The sequence below is a fragment of the Schistocerca piceifrons genome, chromosome 7, assembly GCF_021461385.2.
Source record: "Schistocerca piceifrons isolate TAMUIC-IGC-003096 chromosome 7, iqSchPice1.1, whole genome shotgun sequence".
Classification (NCBI taxonomy): domain Eukaryota; kingdom Metazoa; phylum Arthropoda; class Insecta; order Orthoptera; family Acrididae; genus Schistocerca; species Schistocerca piceifrons.
In genome coordinates this window covers 234,127,242-234,140,592 of record NC_060144.1, presented here as the reverse complement: position 1 = coordinate 234,140,592, position 13,351 = coordinate 234,127,242, and the positions used below count along the sequence as shown (strand labels likewise).

Sequence of the window (13,351 nt, the reverse complement as noted above, 5' to 3'; positions counted from 1 at the left end):
GTTCTCATTTTGGCAGTACATCAGGTACACCAAACAGTGGGACCATAATAACGCCTTCATTGCTCACGGTGGTGGACAGCATGTCGTGTCAACACCACGCTCTTACAAGGCACACCAACGTAGAATTAGTGCATAACCAAAGATAGTGCTCCATGATCACTAGGATAAACAGGACAAATGGACATTGCAGTAATTTGAAGTTCTTTTCCCATCAGAATTTATCAGCGTAGCCAAGACACTGAACTGTCATAGTAATGTTCCATGTTCTCATTTTGGCAGTACATCAGGTACACCAAACAGTGGGACCATAATAACGTCTTCATTGCTCACGGTGGTGGACAGCATGTCGTGTCAACACCACGCTCTTACAAGGCACACCAACGTAGAATTAGTGCATAACCAAAGATAGTGCTCCATGATCACTAGGATAAACAGGACAAATGGACATTGCAGTAATTCAGGGTAGTTAACTTATGAGGAGAAGGACATTATGTCACATAATATTGACAATTACAGTCATCATTAGCAGTTTGTGGCATTCATAGCCCAGTTATTGAACATTTCTGTACCAAGTATGTAGTATTACAGAAAAATGTTCATTAATTGTTTTACATAGAATCAGCAGCCTTCTTTTCCTAGTTACAAAGCATTATGAAATAATCGCATTCTTTTCCAGTTACAAAGTATAGCATAGTTAATTAATTATTTGTCATTCCAATAGTATTAATCATTAGCCTTTTCCTAATTACAAAGCATTATGAAACAGTCACATTCCTTTCCAGTTACAAAGTATGGCATAGTTAATTAATCATTCGTCATTTCAATATAGTAAGAATCATTAGCTTTCTCCTAATTACAAAGTTTTATGAAACAATCGCATTCTTCTCCAGTTACAAAGTATGGATTAGTTAATTAATTATTTGTCAGTTAATTAATTATTTGTCAGTTAATTAATTATTTGTCAGTTAATTAATCATTTGTCATTCCAATAGTAATAATCATTAGCCTTTTCCTAATTACAAAGCATTATTAAACAGTCGCATTCTTTTCCAGTTACAAAGTATAGCATTGAAAACAAGAGTTAATTAATGGCATAATTAATAACATATTCATGGAGTGACATTAATTATTGGCACTCAGTGGCCAGCAAGGATTGAATAGAATAAAACATAGTTCATCATTCAGTATTATTCAGATCATTACGAAGTCATTATTAAAAATCAGTTAATTACAGTCATAGCATTAATAATCACAGGCATTATAAGTAGTCTCATTACAATAAACAGTGGCAGTTATTAGCTAGTGACAAAGCATTATTTTAAATATATACTTTTTTTGTCTCATTAAGAAGTCATTACTCAAGTGACATATTATTCAGAGCTGATCAGCATTATTCAGAATTATCATAAACTAGTGACATTATGTGGGACTGGTAATACATTTTTTTGTTGTTAGCAATGCATTGCGTTGGGATCGATAATTAATTGCTGAGGCATAACACTATTTGTTTTTGACCTATTGCTGCAAATGAGGATAGGTAACATCATTCGTCATGAGTCAGCTGTAGCAAAGGTATGCAACATGGCAGTATATGTGATCACATTTATAAATGATAAACACAAATGGGTAAAAAATAAAAATGCAAGTACTAGAACAGGTATAATAAGTAACAGGTTTAGAAAGTCTCATGAAAAGCTTCTCCTGGAGAAAATACAAAATGGATTATTGACCTGAAAGAAGAAACTCACACTATGCTGAAAAGTAGTGAACTTCGAATTAACAGGTAGTGAAATGTGTATAAAAATGTGTTCCATAGCTGTCCTTTCCAAAACTTTCCGTCATCCTACTATGCAATATAGCACCTGCTGTCAATACAAACTGCAACAAATACTTAAATAACTACATAGCATAAATACATAACTTCAACATTATCCTCATCTGTAAAAAAAAAAAAAACTTCATTATCAATCACTTCATTATCCACATTATCATATCTTCATTATTATCATCACCTGTAAAGAAAAACCTCATTATTCATAACAGCATATCCTTCATCATTATTCGTCAGCATTCATTATCATCTGCAAAAATCACTTCATTACTCATTACATAACTATTCCTTATCTCTAGCATATTTCATCACTAAAACTAAGATGTGTAGTTCTGTCTGACAGCCTGCATCAATCACCTTGTATTCTGAAAGAAAAAATTAGTTAAGACTGCTATTCTACGATGAGTATAGTATATTCTTGTTAATGCTTGTTAATCCTGATCCATTTACTCTTCCTCATAAAGTTATTGCATCTTCTTTCGTTTCTGTTGAGTTTATTTCTTACACGCGTCATTTCTTTCTGAAATTGATGAACAAAGATTAATGTCCTGCATTTAAATCATATACCCACTAAATAATGACTGGTTTATGGTGACACAATTAGCCATACAGCATAACATGACAGAAAACGTAATATGTCAAAGACATTGACAGTGTTCAAAGCCAAAATGTACAGAGAATATCACAATGCAGCAGCAAAAAATGTAAAACAGTCACGATGTTGAGATGTCATAAGGCAAAAAAAAATGTCAAAGTCGACTGGTGTGTGTTATATCTTAACTATTTCACAGTGCATACAAACAAAACTGCAATACAATCGTATACACAAAAAATGGAAAAATGTGCATGGTCTGATGTGTAACGACACGAAAAGCGACCTGCTAACCTTACATTGCCGGGCACTTGTCAAGAAAAAATACGATAATCATCAGTAATTAGTCAGGTGAAATAATTGCATTAGTAAATGACATCATAGTGTGTTGAATCATAAAGTGTCTTCATTCAATAAACGGTTTAATGTTTGAGATATGGTGGTTGCCTTTCGATTTTCTGGTTCTCAAAGTTTCGACGTGTACAACATTGGGGTGAGGGATGCTGCGAATCCGATATGGACCTGCGTATAGAAGTTCAAATTTACTGCACTTACCTTTTAATTTGCTGGAAAAATAGTGTGTACGTACCAATATCTTCTGTCCAACGTGAAAGTCTCGGCGTCTACAAACCTGTTTTTGCTGTCTTCTCCGGCGCTCTGCGGCACGTTTGATGTTGTTCAGCGCAATGTCAATTATTTCGTGGTGTCTTAGTCGACGACATTTAGGGAAGTTTACTAATTCTTTAATTTTGTTTGGTGGTTCAACGTTTTTCAGTATGACAGACGGAGATAGCATAGTGGATTCATTTGGAATGGAATTAATTACATCTTGGAATGAGAGTATGTGTGTATCCCAATCAATATGTCTTTTGTGGCAGTATATTCGGCACAGCTTACCAATTTCTTTCATTAATCTTTCACAGGGGTTCGAAGAAGCATGGTACTTGGATATATAGATCGGAGAAATGTTTCTGGCTCGTAACATGCGTGTCCATACGCTACTACGAAATTGAGATCCATTGTCAGAAATTACTTTCATCACATGCCCTACATGAAATAGAAAATGTTTTACAAATGCCTTCGAAACAGTTTTGGCAGTAGCTTTGCGTAATGGAGTGAAAGTAACAAATTTTGAAGTGAGCTCAACAGCGACAAAGATGTAGCAAAAACCTCTGTTAGTTCTCGGAATTGGACCAAAAATGTCTACTGCGGCCATGTGTCTTAATTTAACAGGTATAATGGGATATAATGAAGGAATATGTGAAGTGGTGTCTGATTTAGCTTTCTGGCAAATTTTACAAGACGCTAAAACTCGTCGTATACGTTTCTCCATGTTAGTAAACTAACAGTTCTGTCTCAGTATAAGAAAATATTTTCGTGCTCCGTAATGTGCGTAACTTAAATGAGTGTACCAAATTAATTTGTTAACCAGTTCGTCAGGAATGCATAATAACCAACTGTTGCTGTCAGGATGAGAGCGGCGAAACAGAATGTCATTGCGTACAGTGTAGTGGTTCCTAATCGTAACATTTTTTCTATCTTGCCAAAGGTGTTTAATTTCTTTCCACACATTGTCTTTATTTTGCTCTTGTGCTATGTCCTGTAATGACGATGAAATAGTTTTCAAATGCAACTTGCTGAATGTACATGACACTGAAATTTGTTTTGCAGAAGTTGGTTGCTACGTCTTGCTGATTGTTGCCGAGAGAACGCGATAGTGCATCTGCTATAACATTTTGTGTGCCGGGAATGTGGACAATCGTAAAATCAAATTCCTGTAAATAAAGTTTCCATCTACTTAAACTGTCGTGAGTAAATTTAGCTGAAAGCAAAAATTGTATCGCTCTGTGGTCTGTGTAGACGGTGGTATGTCTGCCATAAAGAAAATGCCTAAATCTCGTAAAAGCCCATACAACACATAATGTTTCCAATTCTGTAACGGAGTAATTTCGTTCAGCAGGTGACAAAATGCGACTTGCAAATGCAATATTTTTAATTACTGTAGAACCATCTTCTTCAATTTCCTGGAAAATATGTACGCCTAAAGCGGTGTTGGAATTGTCGGTGGCAATGGAAAAATTTCTGGTAAGATCTGGGTGCGATAAAAGTGGAGCATTCAACAAAGCATGTTTCAAATAACATTCTCGTGAGCAAAATTCTGCGTGTCAAAAGTAATGTTTGCGTTACTGTAATATGCAATCTGTGCTGTATCTGGTTAAATTCTATCGTACGTGCTGTTATTTACGGGAGAATATTGTGGCATATCCACTATATGAACTGTTCTGTTATTTCTTACTGACGTGTTACGCTATAGATGACACCTATTGTCTGTTTCATTCATCATAATGTGTTGTTGCTGATGTTGTTGCTGCTCATAAGATCGACTGTTATTAAATGTACGCTGAAAATTGTGCTCGTTATTTTTACGTCTGTCATGATAGTAATTTCTATACGGCGCATTGCGATAGGAATTGAAATGGTGTGTTGTCTGTACGTAGTTATTTCTTTGCTGCCATGCGTCACTATTTGTTGGAGCTGGGACTATACGTGCACGCGGCGAAACATTAAAGTTAGGTTGACCTTGTAGACTGCATTGTTGGTTAGGTATGCTAAGCGGTTGACTTTTATGCTATTGTAGCGAAAAACATCTATTGTTACCAAAATGTGGTTTGCTATTGCTGATAATTTTACACATACTGATGATTACGATTTTATCTGTTATTAAAATTACGGCGGTAGTTGTCATTACGGGAGTGCCTACTGAAAATTGTCACATTCGGTAAAATATTTGTCATATCCGGTTTTCATTACTCGTTTCTTAATACTAGGTAGAGCAATAGTTAAAGAGCAGTTTTGATAGATATAAAGGATAGTAGAAGAAAAGGCAGCAGTGCAGAAAACTAAAGATGAAACAGCACTACTCCAGCTCGGGGCCCTATGCTCGCTACGGCACATATTCATTAAAGCGTAATGAATCCCCTGAGGTCTTTTACGCACTGCAAATAAATTTTGGCTTTTGCGTTGCAGGCAGTGGCGGTACAAATTCAGAAATAAATTGCTGTCTGCATGCTAATTCTAGTTTCTTCATTATAGGCAATGCTGTTGTAAATACAAAAATAAATTGTCGCATCTGGTTCAAAGCTAGCTTCTGCATTACAGGCAATAGCGGTGAAAGTACAAAAACAAATTGTCGTATACAGCTCAAAGCGTGTACCTGTGTTCTGTCATTATTAAATTCTTTACATTTTCTGGCGGATAAAAATTGCTCGTAATCTACGTCCTCGTCCTTGAATTTGAAAACACGTTCAGGTTTGTGTGTGAATCTGTTCGTCTGTGTCATTTCGGATTTCAAGTTGCGTAGCTTTTCAGATTTTAAGTAGCGTGGCTTTTCGGATTTTAAGTCGCGTAGTTGCTGTAAATTGCTCAAATTATACGTGCTGCGTAAGTCTGACAAATGTTCATTAAGTGGCGTCTGTTGTGGTATGTTATTAATAACTGAAATGTTTTTCATCTCTGTTACTTCTTGCTGTAAACTTGACAGTTTTCTACGCAACGTGTTATTAGATGAATCGATCTCATTAATTGTCTGCTGTAAATTTTGAAATTCAGGTGTTTGGTTAAATGAAATCGGTGCAGTATCGTCTGATTTATTATCATTACTACTTTCGATAGCATCAATACGACTGGCTAATTCATCATATTTTTCAGTCAGTATTTTTGCCTGATCATCGGTTTTAGAATCGGACGCATTAATCTGTTTTTGCAACTTACGCGTAGTTTCGCTCAGTTTTTTAACCTCAGCTTTGATGACATCGCAATCCTGTGTTAGTTCTAATTGTTCGAATCTGTCTGTCACTGTTTGAATATTTACTGTGTGTGTATCTGTTTTTGATTTAAGATCAGAAATTTCATCCCGTAATTCTGTGTTCGATTGTTTGATGGAATTAATTTCGTCGGACACCGAGGCAATAATGTTGTCTACGTATGTCTTCGCTTTCGCGAACATTTTACGTTTGTCTTCTTGTCTCTGAGCCGTGATTGTCTCCATGACTTGACGTTTGACTTTATTTTGATCCTGAATAAATTTACGGAAACGCGTATCACTGTTCTGTATGTGCTGATTAAAGCGCTCGTTAATCTGAGTGTTCTGCTGTTCGAATTTCGCGTCTATCTTTGCGTCCATTGTGCGCGAAAGTTCTACCGTCATTGCTTTAAACTCGTCCCGTAATTGTGTAGCTTTTTCAGAGCATTGTTTAGCGACTCCGCTAATTTCGTCTCTGAGTGTTTCTGTTGCAGCTGTTTGCATTTCCCTTAATTCTTGCGCAACAGACCTAATTTCTTCGCTGTTTTTTTTTGAACAAGCCTCAATTTCCACGCGCAACTGTTCCTTAGTGTCATGACACTGCGCGGCAACGGCTCTAATTTGTTCACTAAGCTGTCTGGAATTGTCGTCTAATTTTTTATTTAACTGTCTGGAATTGTCGTCTAATTTTTTATTTTGTTGTCTGACCTGTTCACTAAGTTGTTTGAAATCTTCGCTCTGTTGTCTGAAATTGTTGTCTGTTTTCTCACTCTGTTGTTTGATATCTGCACTAAGTTGTTGTTTGAGATCTTCACTCTGTTGTTGTAGCAATCTTACCATAATTTGTTCAAAGCCAAAGTTAGCGTTTATACTCTCTGTGCTGTTTAGTGGTGGATCTGGAACTCTCTCGCTTACTGTAACCATTTGGTTATTCTGAGATTTACAAAAAGGTTTGTCAGTCGGATGTACACTGTCAGACATTATTTCGGAATTAAATAGATCCGTCGTACTTTGAGTATCCTGTTCATTTTCATTAGACAAATTTGTCTGTACGTTACTTGAGTTTTCCAAATCGGGTGTGTTAAACTGGGCAGCGCTCATTACAATAGAGCGTTCTGCGTCATCAATTGTCGTCAAATTAACAGAAGAGACAATTGAGTTCGTTTGTTCATCGTTAAGATAAAAGTCATCATTAATGGTTGGAATGCACTGATTGTTAGTGGACGCAGGATTGTCATCATTACACTGCGTGTCACAATTACTATCGGTTAAGTTGTTTAAGCCGGTAATTTCATTCATAATACCTCGCGATACACTATTCACAGTCTTTCGCGGCATTTTTACAATAGTCAAATTTTTTTCACAAAATAAATAAGCACAAATGCAAAAACAACACACAAATACAACAGAGCAACGAATTGCCGTTGACCTGTAGAAAGAACGTCACAAAATTAGTAAAAGCGTAGCGCCAAATCCTAATTATACTAAGCAAATAAGAGCAGATATCTGACTGTTGTTCAAAAGACTCTGAACGAAATATGATCCTGGACTGGGTGTCGCCAAGTGTAACCTCCCCACAATAATTTAAATGACAGAAATAATAAATGAATAGGAGCCCTACAATGAAATGTACTGACCAAGGGAACAAAAATGTGAAATTCGCAATCTGACTCTGGTGTAAGCTCCCACAAAAATAATGAAAAACAATTCAGTGCTAATGAAATTCAATTAAGCCGAAATATCGGTCTTTGGCCCTGTGTAAAACAATCAGAATTAAAGTCTTACCTCATTGTAACTGCTAGTCAAATTTCTGCTCTTATTCTTGCGCACGGCTTGGAGGAACTGCATTGCAAATAATAATATTCCTTTTTTTTTTTTTTTTTTTTTTTTTTTGAGATCTTACTGAAATTTTTCTTTAAGGGAAGTGGAACGAAATGGGAAGTGCAATTAAATAAATTTTGTTTTGTAAAAACTGCTTTGGAATAAAAATTATTATTGGGGCACTTGTTAGAAATTAATTACAATAAATAAACTTTACATTATCTGATGATTGCCTTAATTAATAATATACCTCAGTCAGCCTCTTGACCAGTGTTGCCGACAGACTACATCACACAACCGCACTGGGCTGCTACCACTGACCGACCGCTCTGCATGACGACTACTAGCGTACTCGACGCAACTGAACAGAGCTACCGACTCGCAACGACTACAGACAGAGTACTCAACTACTCGTAACACTCGCGCGGTCAAGCGCATACTCTCTGGTCAGAGACTCTGCAATGCCTCGCCATCGCTGCTATGTTACATACGTGTTTCAATTGTTTTTGACGATTTATTTTCACGTCTGTTTGGTTTTTCTTTAAGCTACATTTGTGGTGGCCTATTTGATATTTTAAGTAATGTAGGTACTACATTCCGTGTAGGTTTCCTCTGTTCCACATTCACTGATTTGGCTGAAAGTGTAGCGAACAAAAACCCTACTTTGTTCGCTGGATATACGACGTCTTTCTGCAGAAAGTCAGGTCTCCTGGTGGTTACTACCAATTTTTTGTTATTAAAGAAAAATGACATTATTCAGTAGATGTATGTACGTTATAAGAGAATCACAAATAAATTGTCCTTCAATACACCGTTTTGTATCTTCCAGGGTGTTTCGGAAACTAAATACTCACATATGTGTTGTGCGCCACCGTACCGTTATTGTCGATTTTTATGGCTCTAAATACAGTTCCTATTATAAAAATTATGGTATAAATCAATAGAAACGTTAGTATTCTCACTCTTTCGATATCGTATACAGAAACGTTGCTTCCTGGCCCAAGGGCCGGTGTTGTCGCTGGCTGTGACAAAAACGTGACGTGATATCGCGATACGAAACGTACATGCTTACCCAGGAATTGTTAGGTTTTCCTTGGCCTCGAGCATTGTCGTTTCGATGTAAAAAAAAACCAGTGGCAGTTTGCTGCAGACGTAGTCCCGTGCTCCACGCGAAGGCTGAAGGGGTGCATATCCTGAGAAGCTCCACGGTTGTCACTTTTACAAGTGTATGCAGACAAAATCGGAGAATACTAGGTAAGTATACGGGCCATCAAATGATACAACTGAACCATAGAGTGGTCCCACTCAAAAATAATCGCCATAAGCTTTATGACATAATCGTCCTACGAATGTTGAAGTTCTTCTTATTTCCGTGCTTCCTAAGAAAATTAGAGAGAAATTTCACCTTATGCAAGACACCTTTGTAGTTTTGTTTTCACCCAGACATGTATCAGTACCCTCTGTCCTGTCTTCAGCGGGTTTATTTTGTTATTTTTTTTTTAATTTTTCTTCTGCAAAATTGTCTTACATGTTATCTTTAAACAAACTTCTGGTAAATATTTACATTTGTAAAATGAGAAATTACTGTCAAATAATTTACACTGGTTAGCGTACAGCATTCTATGTTCTTTATTCACGATGTGTCTAAAGGTTCTAGTTTCGTAGTACATTTGGAAATAAATTGAATGCAAAGGTATGTAAACAAATAAATACAACTGCTTTATTTCCAGATGTACTATAAAACTAGAGCTTTTAGAATGCTTCAACACAGTGCTACATATCTCAACTCTCTACTGTATCCTAACCAATGTAAAACATTTGACAATAATCGCTCTTTTTACAAACGCAATTATTTTACCAACAGCTTCTTTAAAGATAACAGATAACAACAATTTTGCAGAAGAAAAGTAAATAAATAAACGGCCGGCTGGTGTGGCCGAGCGGTTCCAGGCGCTTCAGTCTGGAACCGCGCGACAGCTACAGTCGCAGGTTCGAATCCTGCCTCGGGCATGGATGTGTGTGAAGTCCTTAGGTTAGTTCGGTTTAAGTAGTTCTAAGTTCTAGGTGACTGATGACCTCAGATGTCAAGTCCCATAGTGCTCAGAGCCATTTTTTTAAATAAATAAACGCACTGAAGATAGCATAAAACTGCTGAAAAATGCCTAAGGCGGAATTCCTCTTCAACGCGTTCAGACATTTATCAACTTCGAGACAAGACAATTAATTCTCGGTTCTCAGAACGCGGTCAGCCGCTGAAGGATTCAACCGCACCCACTCGTGTACTTCCTCATCCGAATGAAATGACGGCCACGCATGTCTTTCTTCACGTCACCAAAGATTTGACAAAAACATGGTGAAGATCCGGGTTATACGGAGGATGCTGCAGTGTTTCCCTACCAAATCGCTGAAACGTGGCCTTCATCCTGCTGGCGAGACGGGGATGGGCATTATTGTGCAACAGGATGGTTCCGTCCAACAGCATTCCTGGAAGGTTTGACTGTGCGGCGAGTCGAAGTATCTTCACAGCATTGCACACAGATTGTTCTTTCACGCTGGAGGAACTTTACGAGCGGAGGGGCCCCTGCAGTCGAAGAAGGTTGTCGTGAACTAACCGGAACTTGTGTGAACAGCTTAGGATTTCTTTGGTGGAAGAGGTTTGGAAAGTTTCCACTGATGGCTTTGCCGTTTGACCTCCGGCTGTCGGAGTGCTTCTAACAGCTTTTTCTGTGCCTCCAGCCGTACTACCTAACTGGTCAGTTCCAGGGATGAAACTGCATTCGGTGAGACGCACAGACAAAGCGTTAGCGTTTCTACTGTTTGCACCTGTATTAGTTACCACTTATGGCCCTGCCTTCCAGTTTCTTAGTCATTAACGCTGGCAGCTATCACCACAGACCACGACGATTGCAGAACACCTATCATACCAAGCCCGCAAGAGTTGCTCAAGCATAGAACATTGCTAGTTTTACTTACGTAATATGATGAAAAATAGGAGGCATAGGTAAAGTGCTCAAGAGCTTTTAAAGCTACTCCAACTAAACAGGTACTACTAAATTTTGACATCTTCTGCAAGTTTGGTGTGATGTATAGCATCTTCGGCTTAGACGTCAGCTTTCGGTGGCAAACTCTGCTCTTCGTACTAATTCCTACTTTCTGTTTCCTTTGAGTGTAGCATCAACTTTTTAACACCCTCCTTACGACAAAGACAACAACCTCTCCTTCGATCGATGGAGACTTACCGCAACATGCAGACACTCGGTCACTGCCCAGTATTTCAGTTTATCCATTAGAACAACAAGGCTACACTACATGCCTTCTTTATAAAAGACCTATTAAACATTCTTAGGACCAAATTGATACTTGCCTCACAAAATTGTTCAACGTGTATCAATAAAATAAAAAATATAATTTCTTCGTTATCAATGTCATCTTTGTGTTACACTTAGAAATTTCATTAATTTTACATCTTTGTATTAGATATCGTTTTTTTCTGAAACTCCACTTTATGCAAAACACTGTATATTTCCTTTTTGTCTCCGCAGACATGTTTCTACATTTATGAGTTATCTTTTATGGGTCTCGACTTATTTCTGTAAAATGCTATAACGCAGTTCTTGGTTATTTTTCTGTTGTAGGCCTAAAAGCTACAACATGTGCGTTTTGTATAATTTCTTTAGAGTGCTCTCTTATGATTACTTTGAGTGTGAAAATTTATTTTTGCAGTTCGGCTTCTTTTGAGCCTTTTTATCGTGTTTGAGAGTACTCCGTCTGCAAAGAAGTCATGAATAAATTTGCTGATGTTTGAAATATTTTTTCGCGAGTAGTGGTCCTGAATGTCATTGTACTTATATTTGCCATCCATTTGTTCATCTCTGGTGAATTTCTCTTTCCATAACTAAAGTGTGCACTATATTCCATATCTTTTCTTATATTTCACTCTTACTTTCGTTTCTCACACGTATTTTCCGCTAAACTATATTTCAGTAAACACCTACGCCTCCATACTGATAGAGAGACACTATGTTATTGTCGCGGCTCACTTGTTCATCGTTTTCCTTCTCTTCAGTGTCGCGCCAATTTTGAATGATTTGGTGAGAACTATAGTGGTGTGCCTACTGAGAGAGTCCTTATGTGATGTGGTGTGACGTGATTATATATATATATATATATATATTACACTCCTGGAAATTGAAATAAGAACACCGTGAATTCATTGTCCCACGAAGGGGAAACTTTATTGACACATTCCTGGGGTCAGATACATCACATGATCACACTGACAGAACCACAGGCACATAGACACAGGCAACAGAGCATGCACAATGTCGGCACTAGTACAGTGTATATCCACCTTTCGCAGCAATGCAGGCTGCTATTCTACCATGGAGACGATCGTAGAGATGCTGGATGTAGTCCTGTGGAACGGCTTGCCATGCCATTTCCACCTGGCGCCTCAGTTGGACCAGCGTTCGTGCTGGACGTGCAGACCGCGTGAGACGACGCTTCATCCAGTCCCAAATATGCTCAATGGGGGACAGATCCGGAGATCTTGCTGGCCAGGGTAGTTGACTTACACCTTCTAGAGCACGTTGGGTGGCACGGGATACATGCGGACGTGCATTGTCCTGTTGGAACAGCAAGTTCCCTTTCCGGTCTAGGAATGGTAGAACGATGGGTTCGATGACGGTTTGGATGTACCGTGCACTATTCAGTGTCCCCTCGACGATCACCAGTGGTGTACGGCCAGTGTAGGAGATCGCTCCCCACACCATGATGCCGGGTGTTGGCCCTGTGTTCCTCGGTCGTATGCAGTCCTGATTGTGGCGCTCACCTGCACGGCGCCAAACACGCATACGACCATCATTGGCACCAAGGCAGAAGCGACTCTCATCGCTGAAGACGACACGTCTCCATTCGTCCCTCCATTCACGCCTGTCGCGACACCACTGGAGGCGGGCTGCACGATGTTGGGGCGTGAGCGGAAGACGGCCTAACGGTGTGCGGGACCGTAGCCCAGCTTCATGGAGACGGTTGCGAATGGTCCTCGCCGATACCCCAGGAGCAACAGTGTCCCTAATTTGCTGGGAAGTGGCGGTGCGGTCCCTTACGGCACTGCGTAGGATCCTACGGTCTTGGCGTGCATCCGTGCGTCGCTGCGGTCCGGTCCCTGGTCGACGGGCACGTGCACCTTCCGCCGACCACTGGCGACAACATCGATGTACTGTGGAGACCTCACGCCCCACGTGTTGAGCAATTCGGCGGTACGTCCACCCGGCCTCCCGCATGCCCACTATACGCCCTCGCT

The 13,351-nt window shown here is 39.0% G+C and overlaps 1 protein-coding gene across 1 annotated transcript in view; it reads left to right on the top strand.

Moving 5' to 3' along the window:
* LOC124805589 (ski oncogene) overlaps positions 1-13,351 on the top strand; it is a 170,399-nt gene that overhangs the window by 136,476 nt on the left and 20,572 nt on the right. The window lies entirely within an intron of this gene.